Genomic DNA, 16227 nt, shown 5'->3' with positions numbered 1-16227 from the left:
CGTCACATCAAAAAAGGATAAAATACCTAGGAATAAACCTACCTATGGAGATCAAAGTCCTGTACTCCAAAAACTATAAGATACTGATGAAAGAAATCAAAAATGACACAAACAGATGGAGAGATATAACATGTTCTTTGATAGGAAGAATCAATATTAACAAAATGATTATTCTATCCAAAGAAGTCTACAGATTCAGTGCAATCCCTTTCAAATTATAAATGACATTTTGCCCAAAATTAGAAGAAAAATTTTACACTTGTCTGCCCTCTAGTGGATGAGGATAAGAGATTGTGTAAGCTTCCTGATGCTTTCTAAGGCCCACTTGACTTCACATTCCAGGATGTCGGGCTCTAGGTGAGTGATCACACCATTGTGATTATCTGGGTCGTGAAGATCTTTTTGGTACAGTTCTTCTGTGTATTCTTGCCACCTCTTCTTAATATCTTCTGCTTCTGTTAGGTCCATACCACTTCTGTCCTTTATTGAGCCCATCTTTGTATGAAGTGTTCCCTTGGTATCTCTAATTTTCTTGAAGAGATTTCTAGTCTTTCCCATTCTGTTGTTTTCCTCTATTTCTTTGCATTGATCGCTGGGGAAGGCTTTCTTATCTCTCCTTGCTATTCTTTGAAACTCTGCATTCAAATGGGTATATCTTTCCTTTTCTCCTTTGCTTTTTGTTTCTCTTCTTTTCACAGCTATTTGTAAGGCCTCCTCAGACAGCCATTTTTCTTTTTTGCATTTCTTTTCCATGGGGATGGTCTTGATCCCTGTCTCCTGTACAATGTCGGGAACCTCCGTCCATAGTTCAACAGGCACTCTGTCTATCAGATCTAGTCCCTTAAATCTATTTCTCACTTCCACTGTATAATCATAATGGATTTGATTTAGGTCATACCAGAATGGTCTAGTGGTTTTCCCTACTTTCTTCAATTTCAGTCTGAATTTGGCAATAAGGAGTTCATGATGTGATCCACAGTCAGCTCCCAGTCTTGTTTTTGCTACTATATAGAGCTTCTTCATCTTTGGCTGCAAAGAATAGAGCTAGACATCCTGGAATGTGAAGTCAAGTGGGCCTTAGGAAGCATCACTATGAACAAAGCTAGTGGAGGTGATGGAATTCCAGCTGAGCAATTTCAAATCCTGAAAGATGATGCTGTGAAAGTGCTGCACTTGATATGCAAGCAAATTTGGAAAACTCAGCAGTGGCCACAGGACTGGAAAAGGTTAGTTTACATCTCAATCCCAAAGAAAGGCAAGGCCAAAGAATGCTCACACTATGCACAACTACACTCATCTCACACACTAGTAAAGTAATGCTCAAAATTCTCCAAGCCAGGCTTCAGCTATACGTGAACCGTGAACTTCCAGATGTTCAAGCTGGTTTTAGAAAAGGCAGAGGAACCAGAGATCAAATTGCCAACATCCGATGGATCATCAGAAAAGCAAGAGAGTTCCAGGAAAACATCTATTTCTGCTTTATTGACTATGCCAAAGCCTTTGACTGTGTGGATCACAATAAACTGCAGAAAATTCTGAAAGAGATGGGAATACCAGACCACCTGACCTGCCTCTTGAGAAACCTGTATGCAGGTCAGGAAGCAACAGTTAGAACTGGACATGGAACAACAGACTGGTTCCAAATAGGAAAAGGAGTAAGTACATCAAGGCTGTATATTGTCACCTTGCTTATTTAACTTATATGGAGAGTACATCATGAGACACGCTGGGCTGGAGGAAGCACAAGCTGGAATCAAGATTGCCAGGAGAAATATCCATAACCTCAGATATGCAGATGACACCACCCTTATGGCAGAAAGTGAAGAAGAACTAAAAAGCCTCTTGATGAAAGTGAAAGAGGAGAGTGAAAAAGTTGGCTTAAAGCTCCACATTCAGAAAACTAAGATCATGGCATCTGGTCCCATCACTTCATGGGAAACAGATGGGGAAACAGTGGCTGACTTTATTTTTCTGGGCTCCAAAATCACTGCAGATGGTGATTGCAGCCATGAAATTAAAAGACACTTACTCCTTGGAAGGAAAGTTATGACCAACCTAGACAGCATATTGAAAAGCAGAGACGTTACTTTGCCAACAAAGGTCGGTCTAGTCAAGGCTATGGTTTTTCCAGTGGTCATGTATGGACGTGAGAGTTGGACTGTGAAGAAAGCTGAGCACCGAAGAATAGATGCTTTTGAACTGTGGTGTTGGAGAAGACTCTTGAGAGTCCCTTGGACTGCAAGGAGATCCAACCAGTCCATCCTAAAGGAGATCAATCCTGAGTGTTCATTGGAAGGACTGATGTTGAAGCTGAAACTCCAATACTTTGGCCACCTCATGCAAAGTGTTGACTCATTGGAAAAGACCCTGATGATGGGAAGGATTGGGGACAGGAGGAGAAGGGGACGACAGAGGATGAGATGGCTGGATGGCATTACCGACTCGATGGACATGAATTTGGGTAAACTCTGCGATTTGGTGATGGACATGTAGGCCTGGTGTGCTGCAAGTCATGGGGTTGTAAAGATTCAGACATGACTGAGCGACTGAATCAACTGAACTGAAGCTTCCTGATGGGAGGGACTGGCAGTGGGGAAAACTGAGTCTTGCTCTGGTGGTTAGGGCCATGCTGAGTTCAGTTCAGTTTAGTCACTCAGTCGTATCCAACTCTTTGTGGCCCCATGGACTGCAGAACACCAGGCTTCCCTGTCCATCACCAACTCCTGGAGCTTGCTCCAACTCATGTCCATCAAGTCAGTGATGCCATCCAACCATATCATCCTCTGTCAACCCCTTCTCCTCCTACCTTCAATTTTTCCAAGCATTAGGGTCTTTTCCAATGAGTCAGTTCTTTGCATCAAGTGGCCAAAGTATTGGAGCTTCAGCTTCAGCATCAGTCCATCTAATAAATATTCAGGACTAATTTCCTTGACTATTGACTGGTTTGATTTCCTTGCTGTTCAAGGGACTCTCAGCTATGCTCAGTAAATCTTTAATCCAATTTTCTGCTGATGGGTGAGGCTGTGCTCCCTCCCTGCTAGTTGTTTGACCTGAGGCAACCTAGTCCTGAAGCCTAATGTATGTGCTTAGTCACTCTTTGCAACCTCATGGACTGTAGCCTGCCAGACTCCTCTGTCCATGGGGATTCTCCAGGCAAGAATACTGGAGTGGATTGCCATGCCCTACTCCAAGAGATCTTCCCAATCCAGGGATTGCACCAAGATTTCTTGCACTGCAGGCAGATTCTTTACCAACTGAGCTACCAGGGAAACCCAGGTAGGGCTAATGTCCTCCAAAAGGACTTATGCCAACATGTGCTTCTTAGGACTGCTGCTGCCAGTGCTCCTGTCTCCAAGACAGGCCACTGCTACCCCATACCTCTGCAGGAGACCCTCAAACACTCACAAGAAGGCCTGGTTCAGTCTCCTGCGGGTTCGCTGCTCCTTTCCTTTGGGTCCTGGTGTGCACAAGGTTTTGTTTGTGCCCTCCAAGTGTGAAGTCTCTGTTTCCTCTAATTCTGTGGAAGTCCCAATCAAGTCCCACTGGCCTTCAAAGTCAGATTCCTCGGGGGTTCCCAGTCCCTTTGTCAGATTCCCAGCCTAAGAAGTCTGATGCAGGGCCTGGAAACTTTACAATAGTGGGAGAACTTCTTTGGTATTATTGTTCTCCAGTTTGTGGGTATACCACTTGGTTGGTATGGGGTTTGATTTTATCATGACTACGCTCCTCCTACCATCTCATTGTGGCTTCTCCTTTGTCCTTGGATGTGATTTGGATGTGATGTCTTTTTTTTTTTTTTTGGTGGCTTCCAGCATCCTCCTATTGATGGTTTTTCAACAGCTTGTTGTGATTTTGGTGATCTTGCAGGAGATGTGTCCATGTCCTTCTACCTAGCCATTTTGAACCTTCTCCTCAAAAATTTTACAGTTTGTATGGAAACAGAAAAGACCACAAATAGTCAGAGCAAGGTTGAGAAAGAAAAGTAGAGCTGAAAAAATCAGGCTTCCTGACTTCAGACTATACTACAAAGCTGCAGTCATCAAGACAGTATGGTACTGGAACAAAAACAGAAATATAGATCAATGGAACAGGATAGAAAGCCCAGAGACAGGCCCACACACTTACGGTCACCTAATATACGACAAAGGAGGCAGGAATAAACAGTGGACTGTCTCTTCAATAAGTGGTGCTGGGAAAACTGGACAGTTACATGTAAAAGAATGAAGTTAGAACACACTCTAACACCATGCACAAAAATAAACTCAAGATGAATTGAAGTACTAAATATAAGTCTGGATACTATAAAACTCTTAGAGGAAAACATAGAGAGAATGCTGTCTTACATAAATTGAAGCAAGATCGTTTTTGATCCACCCTGTAGAGTAATAAATAAATAAATAAATGGGACTTAATTAAAATTAAAGTCTTTTCATAGCAAAGGAAGCCATAAAAAATGAAAAGACAAGCTTCAGAATGGGAGAAAATGCTTGGAAAGAAAGCAACTGACGATTGATTAATTTCCAAAATATACAAACAGCTCACGCAGCCCAATATAAAAAATAAACAACCCAATCAAAAAATACACAGAAGTTCTAAATAGACATTTCACCAAAGATGATATACAGATGGCAAATAAGCACATGAAAAGATGATTGTCATGCATTATTAGAGAAATGCAAATCAAAACTACAATGAGGTATCATCTCACACTGGTCAGACTAACTATCATCAAAAATCTATAAACAACACATGCTGAACAGACTGTAGGGAAAAAGGAACCCTTTTACAGTGTTGGTGGGAATGTAATTCGCACAGCCATTACTGAGAACAGTATGGAAGTTTCTTAAAAAGTAAAAATAGAGTTACCATCTGATCCAGCAATAACACTGCTGGACATATTTCTGGAGAAAACCATAATTTGAAAAGATACATGCACTCCAATGTTCATTGCAGCACTATTTATAATAGCCAGGACATGGAAGCAACCTAAATGTTTGTCCATCAGCAGAGGATGGATAAGAAGGTGTGGTACATATATACAGTAGAATATTACTCAACCAGTAAAAGGGATGAAATAATGCCATTTGCAGCAACATGGATGGACCTAGTTGATTGAGATTGTTGGATGGATAAGTTAATGCTTTATTATCAAATTTGACAAGTTTCAATAATTATTTCTTCAAATACTTTTCTTTCTCTTGTCTCTCATTTGGTATTTTCACTAGTGTAGTTTAGTGGTTTAATGGTGTCTAACGTTTTTCTGAGACTGTTTTTCTTCATTCTTTATTTCTCTCTGTTCTTTGGATTTCATAATATCTATCAGTTCATTTTCAAGTTTACTTGCTCTTCATTGTCAGTTCACATCTATTATATGCATCTCTAATGAAGTTTTCATTATATATATATATTTAATTTTGGGAAACTGTACATAATATAAAACAACTATTATAACAATTTTTAGCATACACTTCAGTTGTATCAAGTACATGCACACTGTGGTAAATCCATCACCACTATATATCTCTAGAAATTTTTCATCATCTCAAACTGAAACCCCATAACCATTAAGCAAGAGCTCCCCAGTATCCTCTCCTCTTAACCCTAGTAACCCCTGTTATGCCCTCTATTTTTATGAGTTTGACTTTTCTAAGTACCTCATATGAGTGGAATCATGCAATATCTGTATTTTTGTGTTGGCTTATTTCTATTGGCACGTCTTCAAGGTTCATCCATGTTGTACCATGTATCAGAATTTCACTTCTTTTAAGGCTAAACAAGATTTCATTGCATGCATATACCACATTTTGTTGACACATTTATATATTGAATAACATTTGTATTGTTTCCACCTTTTGGCTGTTGTGAATAATGTTCTGAAGATGAGCACATAAATATCTGTTCAAGTCTCTGCTTTCAATTCTTTTGGTTGTATACTCAGAGATGAATCTGGCGTATTGTATGGTAATATATGTTTACTTTTTTGAGGAACCACTATATTGTTTTTCACAGAACCTGTAAGTTACTGTTATTGTAACCTTAGAATTTTCATTTTTCATTTCATTTTATTGATGTTCTGTGTTTGATAAGACATTGTCATTATTTTTTTCTTCATTTTTATTGTAATTTTTCTTACTGTGATAAAATTCACTTACCAGAAATGCCTTCTAATAATTCAATGGATTTTATTATATTCATAAGGTAATGCAAACATTACCACTATCTAATTCTGGAACATTTTCATAATCCCCAAAGAAAACCTCAGAACTGTTAGCAGTCTCGCTCCACTTCTCTACTTCTGCCTCCACAAATCCCTGCAACCACTAACCTGTTTTCTGTCTTTCTATATTTGCCTATTCTAGATATTTTACATAGATGAAATCATATAATATATGATGTTTTGTATCTGGCTTCATTCATTTACGACAGTATTTTCAATGTTCATACATATTTTTTCATGAATCCTATTTTACTCTTTGGATGAATGAATAGTCCATTTTATTGGTATACTACAGTTTATTTATCTAATCATTAATTAGTGGCAATTTGAGTTTTTAAATACTTTTTGATATTATAAATAATGCTACTATCACCATTCATGTACAAAATTTTGTATGAACATATATTTTTATTTATCTTGGAGTGTAATTTCTGGATCATACGGCATGTTTACATTTTGAGGAGAATTCCTCAGAATTTTCCATATGCAAGATCAAATCATTTGCAGGCAGAGATAGTTTTATTTCTTACTATTTAAACTGAATAAATTTTATTCATTTTAATTGCCTACTTTCCCTGGCTAGAATCTCCAGCAAAATGCTAAACTGAAGTGACAAGAGCTGACTTCATTGTCTTGTTACTAATTTTAGTGTGAATGCTTTCAGTTTCATGATGAAGTATGATATTAGCTGTTATTGTTATTATTATTTTTTTTTGTAGATGCCCGAGGAAGTCCCCTTCTATTCCTAGTGTGTTTCATGTTTTTTTTATTTATCATGAAAGGAATTTTGAAAAATTTTATATTTGAATCTATTAAGATGATCATGTGATTTGTTTCTTTGTTCTATTAATACTGTGCATTACATTGGTTGATTTTCATATGATGAGTCAGCCTTGTATTACTGAGATAAATCTCACTTATTTGTGGTATGTAAATTCTTTTTATCTGTTGATGGTTCTGTTTGCTAGTATTTTATTGAGAGATTTTTTATCTATAATCAGAAAGGATATTGATCCCTAGCTTTCTTTCCTTGTGATTTTTTTTTGTCTGATTTTGCTATCATTGTAATGCTGGCCTCATAGAATGAGTTGGGGACTGTGGCCTCATTAGTTTTTTGGAAGAGATTGTGAATGGCATCAGGTTTAGTAATCTAGGACTCCAGGATGTACAAGACTGACAATTAGGCACAATTTAGTAGTAAATCCATATTAACTGTTTAAATATTGAAACACTTTGATGCCAGTAAGCAAATGGTCATGGTCTTTATTCTCCCTAACATTGCCCTGGTTACTCTAGTCTCTCTTTCAGGACTTTCCCACAATCAGCAACTAAAAGATTTACACCTGGACTAGCAGGCGAGTTTTCATAACCCTGCTCCAGTTCTATGATCAGTTTGCTTTCTTGACAGGTTGCTGCCCTGGCCCTTTATAATTTCTAATTATATAATAACCATCCTTCAAATCTGAAGACATGCCAAGTAGGGACATTGAGGCAGGAGTCCAGTGTGGGCCAATGGAGGGAAGGTATCTGTGATTCAGATACGTCGAAGTTGCTCATAATTCACTCTAATAACATTCTAAGGCTAAGTCACAGTCCGAATAATATCTGGGGTCATTGATCCAACACCTTCAGTCCAGGCTGGGATTTGCTTAAGAACAGGACATGTACACCAATGTTCATAGCAACATTGTTTACAATAGCTAAAATGTGAAAACAGGCCAAGGTTCCATCAACAGATGAATGGATAAACAAAATGTGGTGTATACACAGAATAGAATATTATTCAGTCATAAAAACAAATGAAGTTCTGATATGTGCTACAATATGAATGAACCTTGAAAATATTGTGGTGATAAAAGTCAAACAGAAAAGGAAACATATTATATGATTCCACTTATATGACATATTTAGAACAGGTGAATTAATACAGACAAAAAAGTAGAATAGAGCTTACCAGAGGCTGAGGGTAAAGGAGAATAAAGAGTTATTGCCTAATTATAGGGTTTCAGTTTGGGGTAACGGACAGTAGTGATTGTTATACACATTGTGAATATACTTGATTTGGATATTTAGTAATGGTCACAATGGTAAAATTTATATTTTATACTATACATAATTTATCACAATAAAATGACTTTTTAAGGAAGAATGGGGGGAGAGTGGCCAAGATTGTGGTGTAGGGAAACCCTGAGCTCACCTCCTCATATGGTCATACCAAAATTACAACTGTTTACAGAGAAACTATTGACCAGAAAAACAGAAAGATGAGCAGGAAAGGTCTTTTACAACTAAAAATATAAAGAAGGAATCATAATGAGATGGGTAAGAGGGGCTGAGATGTGACAAAGTCAAGACACATATCTTAGGGTGGGCAACTCACAATTGGGAGGATAATTACAATCTCAGTTTCTCCCCAAGGAACAAGTGGTCTGAGTCCCTCATTGGGCTCCCCAGTCCAGGTGTCTTGCACCAGAAAGATGAATCTCTAGTATGTTTTGCTTTGAAGGTCAATGGAACTTACTTTGGGGATAGTGAGAGGGCTGTGGAAAAGAGAGACTCCATTCTTTAAGAGTGCATATAGACTGTCACAAACTCCGGGACTCGGAGAAGGAGTAACTTGAAAGAAGCCTCAGTCAGACCCACTTGGTGATCTTGGAGAGCCTCCTGGAGACAGGATATAACTGGAGCTCATGCTGGGAACATAGACACTGGTGGCAGTAATTTTTGAGAGCTTGTTCTACCATGTGTATTCTGGTGCTGGCAGGCACTATTTTAGAATTCTCCATTTATCTTATTAGTGCCAGGGCCTGACCTCATCCATCAGCCTTTCTTCACCAGTATTGGGATGCCTCAGACCAAGCACTGAGTGGAGATGCAGTTCCACCCACTAGGAGGCCTGATGCCTTTGTACCATCTGTATTCACAACATCCCTGGGCCACAGCCTTATCCACCATAAGGGTCAGAACCAAGCTGTGCATACCAGTGAGTGCACCAGCAGTAGCCCTGGGACACTCAGGGCCCAAGAGTTGGAGATCCTTGAACCCAGCTCTGCCTACCAATGAGCTGGCACTAGTCCTAGGATCTGGCCTCATGCCCCACTGGGTGGGCACCGGCTTCAAGATTGCCTGGGATTCAGTTCCACCCACAATGAGTTTACATCAGTTCTGGGACTCCTGGGCCCTGCAACCAGAGACCTCATGACCTGGCTCCATTCACCAGAGAGCCAGCAGTACCCTCAAGATGCAGCCCACCTATCATTAGGTGGGCACCATCCCCAAGCCACCTCTGGGCCCTGGTCCTTCCTTATTGCAGGCCAACACAAACTTTGGCATACCATGGGGCCCTCAGCCAATCACTCTGGGATCCAGCCCCACCAGGGAACTTACACCAGCTTTGGGGCACCCCACATCCTGCAGCCAGTTGTGACAAGCTGGTGCTAGATCATGGACCCCTATCCCCACAAACGCCCAATCCAGAAATTGGCTCACATACCCCTGGACCAGCACTAGCTTCAGGAGCCTCTAGGGCTCTGAATCCAGTGGCCTTGTGACACCCTTCCCCAAACACAAGTGATGAGCAGCCTTTATATAAGGTGAGGCTTAGCAACCAACCAGAGCAGCCATGCCCACCAGACTACTCACAGTAGTCTACTCACTACAACAGAAAGACTCATGAAGACCAAATAGGGGACACTCCTAGAGAACATAGTTCTGGTGACCAGGGGGGAGTATGCTTCTGGGATGCATAGGCGGTCTCCTACAAAAACAAAAAAACACTTGTCTATGTATAGAACAAATGAACATAGTAAGAAGTTACAAAAATGAGATTCTGAGAGACTGGCTTACCAAGGAGGATTTGGATAGGCACAGAAGAAAAGAATAAATCATACAACAGATAGATAGAATAATACTTGAAGAATGTATATTATTCAAGAATAATACTTGAAGATTATTGGCCAGTGGTTTGCTACTGGTCTATAAGATAAGTACAGAAATGGAAGTAAGCAGTTAGAAACTTTTCTAGCATCTTGACAGTGCCCTGACATCCAAGCTTGTAGTCAGTGGACTTTTCTCATTGGACAAGTCATAGACAAGTTAGGGTACCATCAAACTAATGGGCAGGGTCACGTGTGGCACAGCTGCATGCCAGGAATATACACTAGGTCTACATCACAACATATTAACACTTTCACACTTGTGATCAACTATAACCCAACAGTGTATAAAACTCAGAAATCATTTCTTTCTTTAAGAGGCAAATTCTATACTAGAGAATTGTTGAAATCAGTGACTGATAAAAGATGGAAGATTAGTTTGAAAATAATAGGATGACTTGCTTCACTTTGATTAAAAGATTTAAATAAATATCCTGAGCTTGCTAAAACTGCTTTAAAAATCTGTTCTTCCTTTCCTATTGACATAGCCTCTGCAAGAATGGTTTCTCTACTATGAGTGTTATCAAATCAAAACCTAAAGCACTTTAGGTAGACATTATGCCTTACAAGCAACATTTCATCAGCCCTGTAACTTTTGTAATTTTCTTCTTTTTTTTCCTATACTATGTTTGCTATTGTTTACTGAAATGTCATTTTGTCTGTTGAATCTAATAATAAAAAGTTTGGGCTTATATTTAAAAAAACACACTTGTCTAAAGTAAGAAAACATAACCAACCTACCAAATATATAGAAATAAAAACCAGTAAATTAAGAAACATGAGGTGATAGAAGGATATATTAAAAATGAAGGAAGAAGATAAAACCTTAAGAGAACTACTTGAAGTATAGATAAGCAATCTAAACAAAAAAGAGTTCAAAGTAATGATTGTAAAGATGTTCAAAGACCTTTGGAGAAGATTTAATGAAGAGTGAGAATTTGAACTTTTTAATAAAGAGTCATAAAATAACCAGAGTTGAAAGTATATAACTGAATAGTTGAAATAAAAGGTATGTAGATTAGATGATACAGAGGAACAGATAACCAAACTGGAAGACAAAGTAGTGGAAATCACTGAAGCTGAATAGAAAATAAAAAAAAAAAAGGAAAGACATGAGAACTGTTCAATAGACCACTGGGAAAACATAAGGCGTGTTAACATTCATCTCAAAAGTGTCTCAGAAAGCAAAAAGTGAGAGAAATGTACAGAGAACATATTTGAAGGTATAGTAGCTGAAAACTTTCTTAACTTGGGAAAGGAAACAGACACCCAGATCATCCAGGAGGCACAAAGGCTCCCAAACAGGATTAACACAAAGAGGCTTAATGCCAACACATATTGTCTTTAAAATGGCAAAAATTAAGTAAATAATATTAAAAAAAACAATGAGGTAAATGTAACAAATTGTGTATTATTCATACTGTTCATCGGGTTGTCGAGTCAAGAATACTGAAGTGGTTTGCCATTCCCTTCTCCAGTGGACACATTTTGTCAAAACTCTCCACCATGACCTTCCGTCTTGGGTGGCCCTACACGGCATGGCTCATAGTTTCACTGAGTTAGATAAGGCTGTGATCCAAGTGATCGGTTTGGTTAGTTTTCTATAATTGTGGTTTCCATTCTGTCTGCCTTCTGATGGATAAGAATAAGAGGCCTGTGGAAGCTTCCTGATGGGAGGAACTTGCTGTGGGAGAATCTGGGTCTTGCTCTGATGGGTGGGGCCATGCTCATTAAATCTTTAATCCAACTTTCTGCTGATGAGTTGGGCTGTGTTTCTTCCCTGTAGTTTGGCCTGAGGCCATACTATGGTAGGGGTAATGGCAACCTAGTTGGAACATAGAAAAAGCAAGAGAATTCCAGAAAAACATCAACTTCTACTTCATCAACTATGCTTAAGCCTTTGACTGTGTGGATCACAAAAAACTGTGGAAAATTCTTAAAGAGATGGGAATGCCAGACCACCTTACCTGCCTCCTATGAAATCTGTATGCAAGTCAAGAAGCAAGAGTTAGAACCAGACATGGAACAATTGGCTGGTTCCAAATTAGGAAAGGAGTATGTCAAGGTTATATATTGTCAACTTGATTATTTAACTTATATGCAGTGTACATCATGTGAAATACCAGACTGGAAGAAGCACAAACTGGAATCAAGATTGCAGGGAGAAATATCAATAACCTCATATATGCAGATGACATCATCGTTAAGGCAGAAAGCAAAGAGGAACTAAAGAGACTCTTGATGAAAGTGAAAGAGGAGCGTGAAAAAACTCAACATTCAAAAAATGAAGATCATGGCATCCTGTCCCATCATTTCATGGCAAATAGATGGGGAGACAGTGGAAACAGTGACAGACTTTATTTTCTTGGGCTCCAAAATCACTGTAGATGGTGACTGCAGCCATGAAATTAAAAGACGCTTGCTCCTTGGCGGGGGGGGGGGGGCAAAAAACTATGACTAACCTAGACAGTATATTAAAAAACAGAGACATTACTTTACCAACAAAGGTCTGTCTAGTCAAGACTAAGGTTTATCATTGGACCGTAAAGAAAGCTGAGCACTGAAGAATTGATGCTTTTGAACTGTAGTGTTGGAGAAGACCCTTTGTTTGTTTGTTTTTTGACATAGAAATCGTATTACTTGTATTTATACATGTATTTGGCTTCCCAGGTGGCACTAGTGGTAAAGAATTGGCCTACAGTGCAGGAGATGTGGGTTCAGTCCCTGAGTTGGGAAGAACCCCTGGAGTGGGCAATGACAACTCACTCCAGTATTGTTGCTTGAAAAACTCCATGGACAGAGGATCCTGCTGGGTCACAGTTCATGTGGTCCCAAAGAGTCAAACACGATTGAGTCTGCACAAACACAATGCATACATATATTGACCATTTCTGGAGTCCTTCATTCCTTTTAGGAGATCTGGATTTCCCTTTGGTACTGTTTAATGATCAAAGGATTAATCTCAGAAGAAGATAGAACAATTGTAAATATAAATGCACCCAACATAAAAGTACTTCAATATATAAGGCAAATGCTAAGAGTCTTAAAAGGAGAAATAAAAAAAGTCCTCAATTATAGTTGGGAGCTTTAATACCCTACGACATCAATGGATAGATCATCCAGACAGAAAATCAGTAAGGAAACACAGGCCTTAAATGTCACACTAGACCGGGTGGATTTACTTGATATTTATAGAGCATTCCATGCAAATGTAGCAGAATATGCATTCTTTTCAAGTCCACAAGGAGCATTCTACAGGAAAGGTTACAAGCTGGGCGATAAAGCAAGCCTCAGTGGATTTTTAAAAATTGAAATCATATCAAGCATCTTTTTCGACCACAATGTTATAAGGTTAGTAATCAACTACAAGAAAAAAGCTGTAAAGAACAGAAACACATAGAGGCTAACCGATATGCTACTCGGAGAAGGTGATGGCACCCCACTCCAGTACTCTTGCCTGGAAAATCCCATGGATGGAGGAGCCTGGTAGGCTGCAGTCCATGGGGTTGCGAAGAGTCAGACACAACTGAGTGACTTCACTTTCACTTTTCACTTTCATGCATTGGAGAAGGCAATGGCAACCCACTCCAGTGTTCTTGCCTGGAAAATCCCAGGGACGGGGGAGCCTGGTGGGCTGCCATCTATGGGGTCCCACAGAGTCGGACACGACTGAAGCAACTTAGCAGCAGCAGCAATATGCTATTAGACAACAAAAGGATCACTGAAGAAATCAAATAATACCTATAAACAAATGAAAATAAAACACAATGATCCAAAATATATGGGACACTGCAAAAGCAGTTCTAAGAGGAAAGTTTATAGCAATACAATTTACCTCAGGAAGCAAATGATTCCAAATAAGCAATCTAACCCTGCCTCTAAAGTAAGCAGAGAAAGAAGAATGAACAAAACCCAAAGTTAGCAGAAGGAATGAAATCATAGATCAGAGCATAAGCAAAATAGAAATGAAGATAGCAATAGCAAAGATCAATGAAACTAAAAGCTGGTTCTTTTAGGAGATAAAAAAAAACCTGACAAACCTTTAGCAAGCCTCCTTAAGAAAATGAGTGAGAGCTCAAACCAATGAAATCAAAATCGAAAAAGGAGAAGCTACAATTGACACCACAGAAATACAAAGGATCACAAGAGATTACTATAAGCAACTGCTGCGGCTGCTGCTGCTAAGTCGCTTCAGTCATGTCCGACTCTGTGTGATCCCATAGACGGCAGCCCACCAGGCTCCTCCGTTCCTGGGATTCTCCAGGCAAGAATACTGGAGTGGGTTGCCATTTCCTTCTCCAATGCATGCATGCATGCTAAGTCGCTTCAGTCGTGTCTGATTCTGTGCGACCCTATGGGCAGTAGCCCACCAGGCTTCTCCGTCCACAGGATTCTCTAGGCAAGAATACTGGAGTGGGTTGCCATTCCCTTCTCCCTATAAGCAACTATATGTCAAGAAAGTGGATAATCTAGTAGAAATGGAAAAAATTAAAACTGAACCATGATGAAATAGAAGTTATGAACAGACCAATCACAGGCACTGAAATTGAAACTATGATTAAGAAACTCCCCCATAACAAAAGTCCAGGATGAGATAGCTGCAGAGGCGTATTCTACCTAATATTTAGAGAAGAGTTGACACCTATACTTATGAAACTATTTCAAAAAATTGCAGAAGGAGCACTTCCAAAGAGGCCTCCATCACCTTGATGTCAAAACTAGACAAAGATACCACACAAAAAAAGAAAATTATAGGTCAGGCCAATGTCTCTGATGAGCATAGACACAAAAATGCTCGGCAAAATTCTAGCAACAGAATGCAACAATAAAAGTTTTACACATCATGATCAAGTGTAGTTTATTCTAGAGATGTAAGGATTTTCCAATCCATGTGTTACAACAAATTAACACACTGAACAATAAAAAATGTATGATCATCTCAATAGATGCAGAAAAAGCATCTAACAAAACTCAACACTCATTTCTGATACAAAAAAATCTCTCCAGAAAATGGGCATAGAGGGAACCTACCTCAACATGATAAAGGCCATATATGACAAACCCACAGCAAACAGCATTATCAATGGTGAAAGCCTGAAAGCATTTCCTCTAAGATCAAGAAGACAAGGATGTCAATTCTCACCACTTTTATTCAACATAGTTTTGGAAGTCCTGGCCCTGGCAATCAGAGGAAAAAGATAAAAAGGAATCAAAGTTGGTAAACAAGTAAAACTGTCATTCTTTGCAGATGATATGATACTGTATGATACTATACATAGAAAATCCTAATGATGCTACCAGAAAACTTCTAGAGCTCATCAGTGAATCTGGTAAAGCTGCAGAATACAGAATTAACACACAGAAATCTGTTCTGTTTCTATACATTAACAACAAAAGATCAGAAAGAGAAATTGAGGAAATAATTCCATTTACTATCACATCAAAAAATAAAATAAAATAAAACACCTAAGAATAAAAATGCACCTAAGAAGGAAAAGAACTGTACCACCCAAACTATAAGAAGCTGATGAAAGAAACTGAAAATGACACAAACATATAGAAAGATATACCACATTTTGGAGTTGAAAAAAATCAATTATTTTCAAAATTGCTATATAATTTAAAAAATGTAATATTTTCAAAGTGACTGTGTAACTTCAAAATGACAATATAATCTACAGAGTCAATGCAATCCCTACCAAATTACCAGTAGCAGTTTTGGCAGGTCTAGAAAAAAAATGTAAAATTTATATGGGAACACAAAAGACCTTGAAAAACCAAGAGAATGTTGAGAAAGAAAAACGAAGCTGGAAGAATCAGGCTCCCTGGCTTCAGAGTATACTACAAAGCTACAGTCATCAAAACCGTGTGGTACTGGGACAAAAATAGAAATATAGATCAATGGAACAGGGTAGAAAACCCAGAAACAAGTCCATGCACCTGTGGTCAATAAATCTATGACAAAGGAGGCAAGACTAGATAATGTTGGAAAGACAGTCTTTTCAACAAATAGTGCTGGAAAAACTGGGCAGGTAGATGTAAAAAAATGAAATTAGATCATTCTTTAACTCTGTA

This window comes from Giraffa tippelskirchi, chromosome X (assembly GCF_054371585.1).
Source record: "Giraffa tippelskirchi isolate mGirTip1 chromosome X, T2T-mGirTip1v1.2.pri, whole genome shotgun sequence".
NCBI classification, from domain to species: Eukaryota; Metazoa; Chordata; class Mammalia; order Artiodactyla; family Giraffidae; genus Giraffa; species Giraffa tippelskirchi.
Note: the sequence above shows the minus strand (reverse complement) of the source record.